Source organism: Haliotis asinina, chromosome 15 (genome assembly GCF_037392515.1).
Source record: "Haliotis asinina isolate JCU_RB_2024 chromosome 15, JCU_Hal_asi_v2, whole genome shotgun sequence".
Classification (NCBI taxonomy): domain Eukaryota; kingdom Metazoa; phylum Mollusca; class Gastropoda; order Lepetellida; family Haliotidae; genus Haliotis; species Haliotis asinina.
This window is the reverse complement of record NC_090294.1, coordinates 6,819,292-6,834,258: the sequence shown is the minus strand read 5'-3', so window position 1 is coordinate 6,834,258 and position 14,967 is coordinate 6,819,292. Positions and strand designations below refer to the sequence as shown.

Genomic DNA, 14,967 nt, shown 5'->3' with positions numbered 1-14,967 from the left:
ATGCTTCAAAATGGCGCCAGCACCAGGGAAATTGCCAGACGACTACACTGCGCACACACATCGATCGCAAGACTCCATCAAAGGTTTCTGCAAATGGGGAGCACTCGGGACCGTCCTCGACCGGGTCAACAACGTGTGACAACGGCACGTCAGGACCGTCAGATCCTACGGGATCATGTCCGAGACCGAACACTACCAAGAACGGCGTGGATTCATTCACCCCAACACCGTACGGAACCGTGCATGACGTCCTTATTTCGGCCGCATATTGACGCACCAGAATTGGCGACTACGACAATGGCACGGTGTCATCTATTCTGACGATCCACGATATCACTTAAGGAACGCAGATGGCCGCATACGTGTTTGGCGGAAACGTGGTGAACGTTATAACGCCGATTGTGTCGTTCAGACGGACCGTTGGGGTAGTGGCAGCGTGTGGGAGGGCATGAGCTACCGTCACAGAACCCCTCTCCATATCTGCAGAGGAAGGGTGAACGCAGTCTACTACCTTGACCAGGTGTTGCGGAACCATGTCGTGCCGTTCTTCAACCAACACTACGTTGTCCACACGTTCCAACAGGACAACGCTAGGGCACACGCTGCAAGGGTGTCCATGCAGTACCTTACACAGCAGAACATCCCCTGCCTCAGTGGCCAGCTCTGTCACCCGACCTCTCCCCTATCGAGCACTTAGGGGATGAAATTGGACGACGTCTTTCACGTCGACGCCAGACGGACAACATCCGAGAACTTGAGGTTGCCCTTGCTCATGAGTAGAACACTATCCAGAGACTGATCAACTCCATGCCACGACGAGGTACCGCATGTGTCAATGAAAATGGCGGTCACACCCGTTTTTGACCCCTACACCAGTTAAGCCTCTCTCACGCATTAACATTATCGTGAATAAAATTTAATGATGTTCACGTGTCTTCTTAAATTATTCATTTTCTCAAATGCATCATAAGTATATACTTCACATATCAATCTGCGGAGCTATTCCAGATTTCGTGAGTGGTGCGTTTTCATATGGACTGAGTATATATGGTACAACCAAAGACAGTCGTGTTGGGGTAGTATATACATTAGGAAAAACTAAAAGATGCGGTGTGAAAAGTGCAGCAGATGCATTTATCTATAAAAAAACCCCGAAGTCAGTCGCGAAGAAGTAGCATGCTGGGAAACACAATGACAACTGTATAGAATCTGTGGATAAGTTGCAGGAATTATTGATGAATATATGAATGTTCCTACAAACGCGCTATGAGTGAAAGAAGAGGAGAATGAGACATTATGGTCCCTTGTCCTCTAGTTGTTCTGGTGACTGAAATATTGGTGCCATCAACGACTAAATTGTCTGCTGAGCGCAGTGACTACACGGGAAGGGCCCACGATGGAAGGCGGTAGGGACGGGGTCGCTATGTCAAGGTGCTTGAAAGAATTTATGTGACAGGAGGTTTTATGCAACGAGGAGGTGTGACTTCAGTGACACCTGATGTATGTCTGACCAATTGGATTTGTCTGTTATTGTCTGTACGTGCTAACAACAACTCGCTAAGATAAAAGGATGCTTTTTGAGCCGGGAGGGGTGTTGGGAAATGCTTTCGAAATCGACCATTTATCAAAGTTAATGGGGTTTGGTCATTTGTGTATTTGGACATATTACGTTTGCGTTCTAGCCTTAATATATTTTCAGCACATATATTTTTCTGTTTCTTGTTGAAGGATTTAAGAACTGTATGTCCAGTGTATTTTGTATGAAAAATTGTTCAGGCCAAGTTTGAATACTGTCGTTAGGACAGTGTATTTGAAGCAAGGCGACCAAAATATTCCGTTCTAATACTAAATATACGTCTTTTCATGTAGTTTATTGTTTCCCAAACAGGTTTCTATGATTGGAATTAGTAGCATTAGTTCATAATCATTATTGTAAGAGGCGAGAAACGGAATAGGAACAATTCGGGATAGAACTGAACTTCAGTAACCCATGCTTGCCGTTGCTCGCTAATTTGATTGACATATGTCTTCGGTTCCAAACTGCGTACATCGATTCTCATGCTGTTGATCACGGGATTGTTGGTCGACACTCGATTATTTAAAGACTGACGCCATAAGCTGGAATATTGCTGAATGCGGTGGAAAACTAAACTCACTCACTCTTATCTTCATCGTCATATCAGGGTTGACTCAAATAGCGGAACCACGTGTTCGTTTGAAGACAGAGTTTCACAAATCTAACTTTTGTGATATATCAATGCTAGCTGTGCGTCCCATGTGAAATATTGTGAAAATGTGAAAATCTTTCTTGAAATGCACTCTAGTGACACTGCCTGATCACTGCAACCCACGATGTCATCATGAATATATGGAAGCTCATTTTGATATTTTACGCGTAATAATCAACATTGAACGTCGCTATTGATTGGCTGGGTGCAAAACCCTCATCGTCGGTGCATTAAACCAGCAGTGGTATATCAATCCCCGTATCAAGTCTTCAAAAAGACCATTTGCCTTGCTTTAAAGAAGCCATATATTGATTTAGATGTACAGCTGATTGGCATAAATTCTTTAAGTAAAAAATAGACGACTTTCCCATTAGCGAGAATCTACGTATATAACAGCACTGCTGAGAAAAATACGTTCACAGTCCAAAACTGGAAAAGGGGACCTTCAATAAATATATTTATTTCGTTTTTGATACGATAAATAATTACCGGTAACAAATAGAATATGCAGGTAATTCTGACAGGATGATTTATCAAACAACGCGGCTTTTAACCCGTGTTATTCTTGGCAATTATGAAACCTTTATCTACGCCGACGAATGTTTTCATAGCTCCGCTCATGTTGACAGTAAATAGCATAAAGAGCTTACGTGCCATGCAAATATTTTATTATATTTATATATCATGAGGGATTATATTGAACCATGGTAAAATTCCCACTGCGGCTTTAAGCAAATTTCACGCATTGATTATATGAATGTATGCCAGATGCGACTGCAAGTCTGAATATTTATTACATTTGTGAAAAAATCTACCTTGATTTCAAATACGTATCCCCTTACAAGACTTAACTTATTGGGCTACATGGCATGGGACATGTCATAGTCCATACTTGACGGACATCAATGACATTCTTATACTAAATTTCCTATCCTGTTCCCATGGTTTCCTGTCCCGTTCCATGGAGGAAGTGAGTGATATCCTTTACTCACCATGTAAAACGACACAGCACGTGGTTGCGTCCGAACTAGACAGTATAAAGAGTCTGATAAATAGATAGGGACGTGCAGAACAACGAAACACAGACCTCCCACATCTTTAACTTGATTGTTTACTCGTTGTTAGCGTGGTAACTTCGGCTGTATCAGTGTCAACGGGGGCACAAAAACAAACATCCCACAGGAAGTCAGATTATCCGTAAATCGCCTGCACATAATCTACGCTTATGGGATCTTGAAACCCTTATATAACTTGTTATTTAGACGGGTCATTCAATTCAATACGAACACTTGACTTCGCAGCACTTATCACCGCGTATCTAGCAGTTGGAGTGAGTGAGTGTGTTTTTACGCCGTATTTAGCAGTATTCCAACTATCTAGCCTTGTAGTCGACTAGGCAGAATGTGAAGAGGTGTGCAGTGCCCATTTCCAGAGTCATTGTGTTTAGTAAGGGCCCTTAAAAACATTTGTTTGACCTTTTATGTGTATTTCATATTTTCAAGAACATGCCGATATTTTACCTGTTCCTGTTTGGTTGCCGCGAATGAACACGTTTGAGGGTCTTAATTAAGAAGAAAGAAAAAAAAACTTGGATACAAAGCAAATTGATTTTTTTAATCATGCCAACTCGACCGGACTGGGGTATGAAACACATATATCCACACTTTCCCCCGTGCATCTGTCAACATCCCTACAGATGTGGTCGTTAGGCACCACAGCTACGTCCGTCACTGTGAGGATATCGACGGCTCGGAAAATGGTAGCATATCTCTCACATATACCACGGAAAATGGATATACTATAAATGATATATACCAGTCTACCTGGACGTATATATCAGTCTACCTGGACGCATATATCAGTCTACCTGGACGTATATATCAGTGTACCTGGACGTATATATCAGTCTACCTGGACGTATATATCAGTCTACCTGGACGTATATATCAGTGTCCCTGGACGTATATATCAGTCTACCTGGACGTATGTATCAGTCTATCTGGACGTATGTATCAGTCTATCTGGACGTATGTATGATGTTTTTGCAAGAAGAAATATCTGGAATCTCATTTTTTTATAATTATTACTCATACATCAGCGGAAATCACCTGTATATCACCCAGTCCGGTCGAGTTGGCATGCATTATATATATATCCCTTTATGTGGCTATTCCTCCAACTGCCCTCACACCTTGTGTCTCTTGTATCGCTTTCCAACTAGATCGTATCTTACTTTTACGGGTAATATTTACACCAATATTGAATGACATTATTGGCCTAATCGATTAAAATAATATCTGTTTCTCCCCTCAGTTTGGTGACAGCGAGTGACAAAATGTTGATCAAATATAAGATACCTGTATGCAAATATCAAACAGTAACAGGAGGCAGGTTTGGTGCGATCGCATGGCTCATTATTTCAACAGGTAACGTGGTCGCGGCACGATGACCACAGTCTGAGGTCCTAAATTGTGTAGTTTTTAATCAATCCAACTGAGACCCCGGGCTATGCATAACTAAAGTGAGATGAATAATTAATGATGGATAAATGTTATATTTGTCTAACTAGCACTGTATGGCGCGATGAATAAACGTCGTGATGTAGATAACGAGAATAAGTTATGCAGATGGAGGTTCTCACAATTAAAGGGAATTGGATTCAGAACATTTGGCGTCCATACCTAGTTTGATTCTTACCCTTCAGATACCAGTACGGTTGTCTTCCAGCTCTGTGATGTGGTGGATATTGATATGAAACGTAATTCTCAGCTCGTTATACGTGGACAAGGTGTCAATGTCCCTTAAGGCATGGTCGGCAATGTCTAACAGAAGATGAATAATGAGAGAGAGGGGAAAAAGCGGGACTAATACTTTCGAGTACTCTCGACTAGCCATGTTTAACTTGAACTTAAAAGTAGAACTTGAAAGTACGAAATTAAACATCATACAAGATGAAATATGGAGGGAGGTGGGGGCTTCTTTCCGTCTTAAAATTAAAGATATATAACGTACAGAAGAGTGGATAATACCAACACACGTAGTTTTTTATCTGTGTCCAAAACTTTCATTTCTACAATCAGCCTGGGCCAAAACGTGCTTCCGCATCATCTGTTAAGTGAAGGGTTTCGTCCCATATTTTGTCTACTTCTGCAGTCATCGTTATTGGTTTCAAATCACAACCATGAAAATAGTCTAGTTCTCACCGATCTGCACAAAGATTTGCTTCCTTTTTGTAAATGATGTCGATTCTTTGTGCCGGGTTAGGGATCCTGTGTCATGGAATAGGTTTAGGGAAAATATTTTTTACGTGTTCTCTTCAAATGCACCGATGTAATTTTGCAACACGTAGGATGAAATATATTCACGTTGCCAGAAAATTACAATTCACCAATCTCACTGAAGTCAGATAGGTAGATTCGCGAATTTAGGGTGAATCTAGAATTCTGGGATCACTGGTTCCTGGTACTCGCAAGGGATGCAACTGTGCACAGCCAGATGTAGTGCCTTGGATTGTGATTGAGTTTAGTTTTACGCCACACTCAGCATTATTATAGCTATGACCGGAGGGAAAATATACTGAGTGAAACTAATAAGAGAACATCACAGCATGGCACTGAGCTCCATTAAATCTCAGATTTCCTCCCACAGAGCTATACAAAGCAGATCACGAAAACTGGGAAGTACTAAAGGAAAGCTTGAATGTGTTACTTTATTGGCTTCTCTCTGTATAGATTAGGCCAAGTATAGCGCCTTATCCCTCTTCTATAATCCTAAAACGACCCTTCGTTTACCGACTCATCGCCTGTATGATTATTATTCACCCTCTACATCATCCTCCAGTATTGAGCGTCTCTGTTCTGGTTACGTCCCCTGAGAGTTTCTGCTTTTAGAACGGTAGTCGTCTTTACATCATATCTGAACTTATTAACTTCTTTACTATTGTGCTGGAACAACGCTATAGCAAACGTCACATGGCGGTACAGTGGACCGTGAATATGCAAGGACAGACTACCATTGTTAGGAAGATGGCGACCAAGGTGTGCGTTATGTCTGCTGGGAGTATGTATCTAAGCTTATCAATCAACAGAAGAACTCGCCTGGAGTTGTAATAATCTCTTCCAGGAGAAATCAATAATTCAACACATTAACATGCTTGTATTGATGCCTGGACGAGATTTGGACACCTTCCCCGTTTGAAAATCAATACTCCGTGGGGTAGCTGTTACCAGCAAATCAACGAAGTCGGAGGCATTTTGCCCGGTACTGTTGTGACCTCCGAAATATGGTGGCAATGTTCCTTTAAAGATCCGATGCGTGAATTATTCAGTCAAATGGAACATATCTCTCTGATGATAATGGCTTATTTACAAACTTATGTGTACGGCACCCAGCAACGTGTTCTCTGTCGTTCAACGTCCGGTAACAGTACATGACATTTGCTTGACCGAAACACCCTGGAATGAGAGACACACTTTAGTCCAGTAGTACTTGCCTCGGCTACTTCTACAAAACGGCTCTCGTCATCGTCTACTTGCTCATTATGCAGAGGATACACTGTTATTTTAGGTCTACATTCTTTGTGGTTGCACGGCGCCAATCGTAAATCCACTGTCTTACTATAGCCCCAATTGTAACGTTATGCTTTACACGAAGAGGTGAATGTAGATTTGTATGACCATTGTCGTGCCACACTGTAACCAAATTTCACCTTGGACTGCTGTGTGATGGTGTGGTGAGATGTAATGGAGTATAACGGGGTACATAAGAACATTTGGCACATATCACGATGTGCATGCCTGTGTATGTGTGACTGTTTGTACTAGCCCAGACTTTAGCTGGTTTTATAGCGCTTCTCACTGAGATACCATGCCGCAGTTAAGCTTGGAAACCCCACTCAGGCACATTGCACTAACTCGTGATTCTGATATTGCTTATTACATTTCAGGTGCTGTGTTAAACAAATATAGCGCTGAGAGAAAAGTGACGTCACCATCTAGAACAGAATTATCTCCCTTCCGCCTCAGCCTTCATCATCCTGTCAACGTCATTCTAGTTTTGTAGCACATGCCTCTTCTGTGAATCATAATGACGTCACCTCATTGTATACCGACCTGGATGACGTCACTTTTCGGGTCAAAGGTCAAAAAGTGCGCGATGTGAAGGGTACAATGGCATCAGACTGAAGCCAGAAGGAGTAACCTTTTGACCATTGACCTTTTTGATGACGTCATCCTGAAACATCTTCTGTCTGAACAGGAGCGCTTTAGGAACCGTTGGTGCCGGAAATTTATGACATAGGAAATAGTTTACCAAGGAAGTAAAGGACCCCTGATCAACTCGAAAAAAGAGTTGATAAGAGAATAAAGATGACGTCATTAGTTGCAGGAGATTGGCTCTTGCTGGACTTGCTGCATAGCGTACTCTCCTGGTATTCTCTCAATAATGTTCGTATCTGCATCTCCCTCAAAAAGAAGAAGGAAAGAGAGAGGTATCCCTCCGGCAAGGTATCCCTCCAGCAATAAGTCCTCCTGTGATGAAACGTGTCCTGTATCATGTCTGGTGTTGCCATTCTATCAAACTAGCATCTTTTACAGCCGAATTGCAAGGACTAACCCTTACTAATACTGGTGTTTAAGTAAGACAATAATAATTATTTAGTAACATATGAAATACGAAAAAGGTAATAATGCAATGTACAGTGTCTCGTTGTATGAGAACGTTGATTCACTTCGGAATATATACATATACACTGTATATATATTGTGATGAGCAAACCGTGTATAAAGATGAGAATAAATATCATTCCAAAAGACAGGATCATTTATTTGTTTATTGTCTGGGTGTTATCCGTGACCTCATGCTGCTACGATGGCTCACTGGAGAGCAGCGAAGCGAGCATCTCAGTCGACGTGGCAGACATGGTTCATGGGCCGTGCAGCTGCATAGGGAAAGGTTATGTGTGTTGCAGCTGTACGGGAGCGGTTTGTGTCTCACAACTGAACAGGATCACAAGTGCTTTACAGTGGCACATGTTTAGCCATGGGTCTTGTAAACATATGGTATGGGAGTATATGTCTTGAAGCTGCACAAGATCAGGTCAATTTGTGTCAGCGAGGTTTTCAGTTTCTGCAGTTTCTAATAGGCTGTACCCGAACGTCCTAGTTGTACCTCTTGGTGTACAAACAAACCCAATGATGATCACGTATGTGTTGTACAATACCAGCCTTAAAAACTGTATGTGTTGTACAATGCAAACCCACAAACCTTCACAAACTACACGTGTTGTACAACACAAACCTTGACCAATTTTATGTGTTGTGCAACACAAACCCACATGCTTTGGCCGACTGCATGCCTTGTATATTACAACAACGAAATTATGATCAACTGTACGTGTTTTACGATACGAACCCACAAACCTTGACCAGTTGTATTTGTTGTAAAATACAACCCCCGAAAACTGATTAATCGTACGTGTTGTACGATACAAACCCACAAACCTTGACCAACTGTATGCGTTGTAAAAGCGATGAAGTGTATTTCAGAACACACGGGGTTACTCTTAACATACACCAAGTCATCTCATCAGATGGAGATGTACAGATGGCTTGTTACAAGACGGCGGTATTCAGATAAACCTTCTTGTAGCAGACAGTGGTTACCCAGCAAGCTACTTCCACCAGTAAATAATCAGGCTAGGGGTTGAACGTTACTACAGGTCGGGAATGTACTCTACGGGGTCGTGCAAAAATATTCGGACACCTGACGTAATTTCCATAGACTTAGTTGCAAATTTAGTGTAGCATAAACAATATTCATGAATTTAGTTTTCGTAAGATGCAAGTCAAATTTTGCACATTTGTGAGAAATATTACCTTCAATCACATACTTTCTGCTTGATTTTCCGATGCTTATATATCAAATGGCAACAATTTAATCAAACTGTGTACAGTGTCGTGAACACCTTAATAATGCGGCCTGTGGGATTGTGCATTGTGCTGGCACCATACACTTTAGTTGATAAATGTGATGCCATGAGTTAAACAGTGGTAGAATTTTTAACTTGAATATGTGCATAGAGCAGAGATGATTCAGATTTGAGTGCGAAACTTTACAAATGTCCATAGAAAATTTATTTCATGAAAATGATTTTTGTTACACTGAAATATCATGTACGTCTATGGAAACGACGTTAAGCGTCCGGATATAAGCCTGCAGTTTATCCTACAGTTGTGAACAACTACATTGGCAGCCACGGACAGCGAAGGGAAACAGAAGTCAGGTTGAGTGAGTGAGTACGTTGCATTTAGAATTCTCACGATTGGGGACAGCTGAAATGACCTTCACATACTGTACCTATATGGGGAATCGATACCTGGACTTCGGTGTGACGAGCGAACACTTTACCACTAAGCAGCCCCAGCGCATCGGAATATGCATTACTGTCAGTGAGGAGTCATTTCAAGAAATAGGGTACATGGGTGAAACTTTAAAATAACTTTATAACATTACTTTACCATGTTGGTAGAGATAAAAATAATTTTTTGCGTAATGTCTATCACTATTTCTGCAAAACCTGTTATCACAACAAAGGTAGATGTCATGTTGATTTTCGAGTAATGCCTTCGTTCAATCGGGCTGTAATGGAATAGAATGCATAGTTGTGGATGCTGATTTTATCACGACAGAGACATGTATTCTATCACGGACATCATTAATATTGGATACGTTGTCACATTTTTCGGACTGCTATAAAAGCTGATTATCAGCATGTAATGGCTCATTTTAGAAGAAGACATTTTAAATGACGATAGGTTCCTCATCTTCTGCTTTTTATCTCCTGGTCATTATTAAAACAAACTCCTTCTAAAGGGGTGTTACAACCTTTTCTTTCCCGGACAATTACCTCCTGGCTATCACACTCGTTACCACCATGAATACATCAGCTGTAAAGACACTACCATAGAAGTATCATGAGAAATATATTGTGTACATTAAAACTGCATCACCACAATAGGTACATCGCAAATCGAAAGTTGAAACTGAATTATTTATACAAATTTCTATGAAAGGAAAAAGCGTCTAAGAACTGTAAACAATTCAGCAGCCCTACGCATGAATATGCATCAAACCAAACAATAAACGGCATATTGCAATTATTTCACCTGTACATTGACAATCTATCAAACCTGCATCTCATAGGTGTCTCATAGGTATCAGTAATAAGATAAATTCAGCCTACTTCTATTTACATTAAGGTCAAACAGTAAACTGTTGTCAGGAGAAAACTTTGTCATTTCCAACCAAACATATTTTTTTTTCATTTCGTGAGGTACAACTTACACTTGTTTCAGATAAAAGTCCGCGGGGCCCGTTGCCTCAAAGCGATCGTGGCCTTAAGATCGCCTTACGATAAGTCATAACTCCGATACATATACTTACTACAGTCATAGCGCTACGATCGCATTGAGGAACGGGGCTTGGGGCAATTAACACATTATCTGCTGCTGATATAAATTATTTGTCATGCACGTATATACCTCCACGTCATATGTAGAAGCCTGACGTGGAGAAGTCACTCAGGGGGAGATAATCGATCTCTGCTGCTTACACACTCATGACGGTGTGACTGAGTAGAGATTATTAATGACAAAATTAGATGAATTATGAAGTACATTTATACAGAAAAGGCGAATAATTACTTCCATGGCGGTATGTGACACAGCGATGACAATAGACAAGGCGAACCCCGCCGGGACCCCGATGAGCACCGATCAATCTTAATACTTATGGTCATTATGGCGTACTTGATACACGGGATATGACAAGCTGTAGGTGTTTTCAGGTGACAGCTCCACGTATTCCTGTGTACTTGGTGCCGTTGCCAAGACAGGATGTAGTTGATTAGGTGCACTGTGTAGAATCAGGGATAAGGTTCAACGCATTTCCACAAATCAGTTCGTTGCAAATAGATTTTGGTTGCTGAAATATTATGTTGTAAGAACCTCTCGAAACATTGTAATGTGTGATGTATTACCTACATGAAGAGAGGAATTTAACGTACGTAATGAACATGTAAAATCAGGAAGAAAGGTGATTAGAAACTGTGTTAGAAAAAGTCCATACACACACAACGAGTGTTGTTATTGGAATGTGTCAACTGCCATAATTAAATATCAGGCACTTACGTAACATGGTGATTGTAGCTCAACACGGAGTTATGTCATATATTTCCAATTGTGTTTATATTATGTTCTCAATTTTCCTAATGTCGAAGTCATTGTGAAGATGCGCGTTATAACTGATCTTCAGTAACCCATGCGTCTCGTAAAAGGCTACCATTCAGATCAGGTGGTTAGACTGTCTGAATTGGTTGTCACATGACATTGTATCCCAGCTGCGCAGATCAATGCCCGTGCTGTTGATCACTGGATTGTCTGGTCCAGGCTCGATCATTTACAGACCGCCGCCATACAGCTGAAATATTGCTGAGTGCGGACTAAAACTAAACTCACTCACACTCACATTACTGCGACTTCAGCTGAACTGAAAAAGGACGTCCCACCATGTCACACATGACACACTACTTGCTATATAGCAAAAACAGGAGACAACTGTCGCTCTACATCGGAAGGGAAACTACAGCTGGAAGTGTAACTTGATTAGAAAAAGTCCCAAACCAAAATATCTCAAATTGATAAATATGAAAACCTGAACCAAACTCCTTATTGCGATCGTACACCAGCATCTGTTTCGTGCCACCCTGCGTCAATAAGTAGGAAATACTTTGATATGCTGTATAGACTATGCTCATCTTGGATCATCGGAATCCAAACTAACTGTGATGAATACTAAACTTACAACAAGGGAAAAGTACTCGAAACTTCATCATGTACTGCGATGTAGTTACTTTAACGATATCAGACTAAAATATATTCCTTGACAATACCATAAATGGAAAACAATCTGGCTACCTTCAAGCAATTAATGTGTACGAAGAAAACAGCAGAATTGAAAAAAGCTATCGGTGTTTATTAATAGTATACTATCACACTTTAAACACTAACTACACCCGATCTTGACATTTTCTATCCGATATTCTGTACTCTTGTACCACCGCTGGGTCAATGAAAGAGAATAAAGAACTTCAAAATGTATGTGGAAATGATATAGACGAATTTAGAAGCTTAAATTGACCAGAACACACTTGAGTCGGTCAGATAAGCAGGTCTACCTGTTGGCGCCTGATCTGCCTTGTTGATAAAGACTTATGTGTTGTTTTAAAGGTTAAAGAGAACTGGCTCCGTTTTAACATGATGATGAAAAATTAATGACACTACTCACTGTCATGGTAACCTCTTACATTTAACTTGCTGAGCTATTTTGATAAAAGGGTTTTGAAACTTTTAATCGAATTTGAGAACATAAAGTTCCTTTGTAGTAAGAAAACAGAGGCTGGATGCTGATTGTGACTTCTGGAGATACTTAAAAGTATTTCAAAGATTCATATGTAGTGTAGTGATCTTTAGATACATGCATATTTTTGTATGTTGTTCCCGTTAATTTTAGGGAAGAAAGGATTTGCGTGAGATTCGCTTACAATATGGGTTTGTTCATTGATAAAAAAAACCCAAACGTATGTCATATTTCTGGGGCAAAAACGGATTTTGAAAGTTTCAGCTGTTAACAGCTATATCAAGAGTCATCAGAAGATGGCATATCTCCACACCCCCCCCCCCCCCCCCCCACACACACACACACACATATTTGAAAGGACAAATGTATATGTCATATATATGTAAACAGCAAAAGGCACCACTTCAAGATCTGTCTCATGCATCTACCAAGATCTGTTGAAAGCTATCAAATGTTTTTCGAGTTGTGCCCCGGAAACGAAGCCTCTTGAGACTAAGTGAGAACAGTTTTCATGGATATGGGAAAAAATAAAAAATGACAAAATTTTCTGCACACTGCAAAAGGCACCGCTTTGTAGTCTGCCTGAAATATATGCTAAGTTTTGCTGGAAGTTTTCGAGTTGTGGTCCGGAAACGAACCTCATCCCTCCACTTTGAGTCTAAGGCCGAAACGTTTCCATGTAAACCGAGAAAATCACAAAAACCTGTAAATAGCAAAGGCTCCACTTTAGGTTCTGACTGCCATATATCTACTAAGACCAAAACGTTCCATGGAAAAAAAATGAATATAATACAATACAAATAAATAACAAAAATACCCAAACAATCTGTGAATAGCAAAAGGCACAACCATATGTTCAGTTTATTATATCTACCAATTTTGGTCTAAAACTATTCGACGGTTTTTGAGTTATGCTCCGGAAACAAAATGATAACGAACGGGCGGACGGATGGATGGATGGAAAGACGAGGCGCCGACTACATCTCCCTCATGACATGCCGGGGGGATAATAATGAGCACAATATCTTAATGTGTGCTGTAATTATGTTCACAATTAGTTTGTAAACGCACAATGTTAAAAAATGGACGCGAATGCGGTTCTTCCACCTTTGCTAGCGAACGAGACTAAAATTCAGATGCGACTCAATGTATTAGTGCAACAGTTTTGTCAGCTTTAAAGTGAAGAGAGGAATGGGAAGAAATAAGCTGCATGAAGGTCCATGTCCATTTACCAATAACCCACAGGGCAGATCAACTAGAGGAGCCCAAGAATATAGGTGTTCGGCGTCCACCATCGCCAACAGTGTAACAGACAGGTACAGCGAGCAGACTAACCGGACTTATCATTGGAGTACATTAGCTGAGCGAGTCTTAGGCTGTCCAAACTATTGTAGCTGAAGCACTGTAGAAATAACCTCATTTCGATACGTCGACCACTCTCAGGCTGATGACGCCTGTGCTTCACTGTTGTGACAGAATAGTACCTGCAGCCCCACAATGTAGTTTCAAAGTAGACGGAGATGCTTATTAAGCTTTACAATGTGCTGGCATGTCTTGCGGCGGATGCCAGTTTTCGCGGTGGTTAACGTTAGAAAGTCAAGTGCTTAGTCTCCACACACATATACACGTGTCTCATTTATTAATCACATATATACATGTCTCTTTAAAAAAACGTATATATACACGTGTCTCCTTCCATTTTCACAGATATACCGTTGGCGCATATACGTGCGATCCAACAGTATTAATGTTTTCATGTGCATGCTATTCACATTTTTATCATTTGTAAGTCATAACTCTTTGATTGAGTGAGGATTGTGGGAGGAGGATGTGGTAGGTATTGTGGCGGATATTGTTAGCGAAGATTTGTGTGTGCGTGTGGTGCGCGTGCTTGGGGACAGTGAGCGGGGATATTGTTATTGAGTATTGAGGGCGAGAACTGGCGTGGCGCATTGTCCCGAGAAGAATCTACCACGCTCCAAAAGGAATTATCATTGGGTACGGTGGCTGAGTTGTCTGAGGCAAAACAAACTGCTCGAGAGAGTTGCGTCCCTTCGGTAAGTCAGGAACCTGTGATCGTGTCTTAGAATCCCTGGTCCCAGATCTATGAGCACCGTTGGGTTTCAGCAAAGTGCTAAACGTCTGAGACCTGCACACTGTTAAACCCATCTTACGTTTCAATTATCCAGACAAAAATATATCAAAGAACATTTGACAGCTTGCAACCTGACCGGTGTATCCCGCCTACGACGTACTGTAATGAGTGGTTTCCTTCTCCATTCGTTTGAATGGCCATGTTGGAGTCAGAGTGGTCTTGGCGCAG

At 41.0% G+C, this 14,967-nt stretch overlaps 1 protein-coding gene across 1 annotated transcript in view; it reads left to right on the top strand.

Annotated features, from left to right (window-relative positions):
• LOC137265347 (uncharacterized) overlaps nucleotides 1-8,040 on the top strand; it is a 35,153-nt gene extending 27,113 nt beyond the window's left edge. Inside the window, exon 5 of the mRNA XM_067800732.1 lies at nucleotides 7,174-8,040. The gene's annotated coding sequence lies outside the window, so the exon portion shown is untranslated. The remainder of the gene's footprint in view (nucleotides 1-7,173) is intronic.
• Nucleotides 8,041-14,967: the final 6,927 nt, after the last annotated feature.